The sequence below is a fragment of the Oncorhynchus gorbuscha genome, unplaced genomic scaffold (assembly GCF_021184085.1).
Source record: "Oncorhynchus gorbuscha isolate QuinsamMale2020 ecotype Even-year unplaced genomic scaffold, OgorEven_v1.0 Un_scaffold_854, whole genome shotgun sequence".
NCBI lineage: Eukaryota > Metazoa > Chordata > Actinopteri > Salmoniformes > Salmonidae > Oncorhynchus > Oncorhynchus gorbuscha.
The window spans coordinates 276,241-278,740 of NW_025745843.1; the positions used below are offsets into that span (position 1 = coordinate 276,241).

Below are 2,500 nucleotides of genomic sequence, written 5' to 3' on the forward strand. Positions count from 1 at the left end.
TCCAAGGGACAAGGTGATAGGACTAATCTAATTGGTTGTTATAGAACACACCATCCAGGGGACAAGGTGATAGGACTAATCTAATTGGTTGTTATAGAACACACCCATCCAGGGGACAAGGTGATAGGACTAATCTAATTGGTTGTTATAGAACACACCATCCAATGGGCAAGGGACAAGGTGATAGGACTAATCTAATTGGTTGTTATAGAACACACCCATCCAAGGGACAAGGGACAAGGTGATAGGACTAATCTAATTGGTTGTTATAGAACACACCATCCAGGGGACAAGGTGATAGGACTAATCTAATTGGTTGTTATAGAACACACCATCCAATGGGCAAGGGACAAGGTGATAGGACTAATCTAATTGGTTGTTATAGAACACACCATCCAGGGGACAAGGTGATAGGACTAATCTAATTGGTTGTTATAGAACACACCATCCAGGGGACAAGGTGATAGGACTAATCTAATTGGTTGCCAAGGGACAAGGTGATAGGACTAATCTAATTGGTTGTTATAGAACACACCATCCAAGGGACAAGGTGATAGGACTAATCTAATTGGTTGCCAAGGGACAAGGTGATAGGACTAATCTAATTGGTTGTTATAGAACACACCATCCTATGGGCAAGGGACAAGGTGATAGGACTAATCTAATTGGTTGTTATAGAACACACCCATCCAGGGGACAAGGTGATAGGACTAATCTAATTGGTTGTTATAGAACACACCCATCCAGGGGACAAGGTGATAGGACTAATCTAATTGGTTGTTATAGAACACACCATCCAAGGGACAAGGTGATAGGACTAATCTAATTGGTTGCCAAGGGACAAGGTGATAGGACTAATCTAATTGGTTGTTATAGAACACACCATCCAAGGGACAAGGTGATAGGACTAATCTAATTGGTTGTTATAGAACACACCATCCAATGGGACAAGGTGATAGGACTAATCTAATTGGTTGTTATAGAACACACCATCCAATGGGCAAGGTGATAGGACTAATCTAATTGGTTGCCAAGGGACAAGGTGATAGGACTAATCTAATTGGTTGCCAAGGGACAAGGTGATAGGACTAATCTAATTGGTTGCCAAGGGACAAGGTGATAGGACTAATCTAATTGGTTGTTATAGAACACACCATCCAAGGGACAAGGTGATAGGACTAATCTAATTGGTTGTTATAGAACACACCATCCAAGGGTAAAGGGACAAGGTGATAGGACTAATCTAATTGGTTGTTATAGAACACACCATCCAATGGGACAAGGTGATAGGACTAATCTAATTGGTTGCCAAGGGACAAGGTGATAGGACTAATCTAATTGGTTATTATAGATCACACCATCCAATGGGCAAGGTGATAGGACTAATCTAATTGGTTGTTATAGAACACACCATCCAAGGGACAAGGTGATAGGACTAATCTAATTGGTTGTTATAGAACACACCCATCCAGGGGACAAGGTGATAGGACTAATCTAACTATGTTCCATTCTAATATGAAGGGTTGTAGAACATGTTGAGGACTACACCCTGAACACAGCTTCTACCCCCGAGCCATAAGACTGCCGAACAATTATTTAAATGGCCACTCGGACTATTTACACATGTTTGTACACTGCTGCTACTCGCTGTTTATTATCACTTTCCCCCTAACAACATGTACAAATTACCTCGACTAACCCGTACCCCTGCGCATTGACTCGGTACCGGTACCCCCTGTATATAGCCTCCACATTGACTCTGTACCGTAATACCCTGTATATAGCCTCCACATTGACTCTGTACTGGTGCCCCCTGTATATAGCCTCCACATTGACTCTGTACCAGTACCCCCTGTATATAGCCTCCACATTGACTCTGTACCAGTACCCCCTGTATATAGCCTCCACATTGACTCTGTACCGTAATACCCTGTATATAGCCTCCACATTGACTCTGTACTGGTAACCCCTGTATATAGCCTCCACATTGACTCTGTACCATAATACCCTGTATATAGCCTCCACATTGACTCTGTACCGTAACACCCTGTATACAGCCTACACAATGACTCTGTACCGGTACCCCCTGTATATAGCCTACACAATGACTCTGTACTGGTACCCCCTGTATATAGCCTCCACATTGACTCTGTACCGTAACACCCTGTATACAGCCTCCACATTGACTCTGTACCGGTACCCCCTGTATATAGCCTCCACATTGACTCTGTACTGATACCCCCTGTATATAGCCTCCACATTGACTCTGTACTGGTACCCCCTGTATATAGCCTCCACATTGACTCTATACCAGTACCCCCTGTATATAGCCTCCACATTGACTCTGTACTGATACCCGCTGTATATAGCCTCCACATTGACTCTGTACCGGTACCCCCTGTATATAGCCTCCACATTGACTCTGTACTGGTACCCCCTGTATATAGCCTCCACATTGACTCTGTACTGGTACCCCCTGTATATAGCCTCCACATTGACT

At 43.5% G+C, this 2,500-nt stretch overlaps 1 protein-coding gene across 1 annotated transcript in view; it reads left to right on the forward strand.

Annotated features, from left to right (window-relative positions):
* Positions 1-312: 312 nt before the first annotated feature.
* The window catches only part of LOC124020555 (ubiquitin-like modifier-activating enzyme 6), a gene marked incomplete at its 3' end in the record, with an annotated part of 21,964 nt that continues 19,776 nt past the window's right edge, over positions 313-2,500 (forward strand). The window contains exon 1 of the mRNA XM_046335792.1: positions 313-354. The remainder of the gene's footprint in view (positions 355-2,500) is intronic.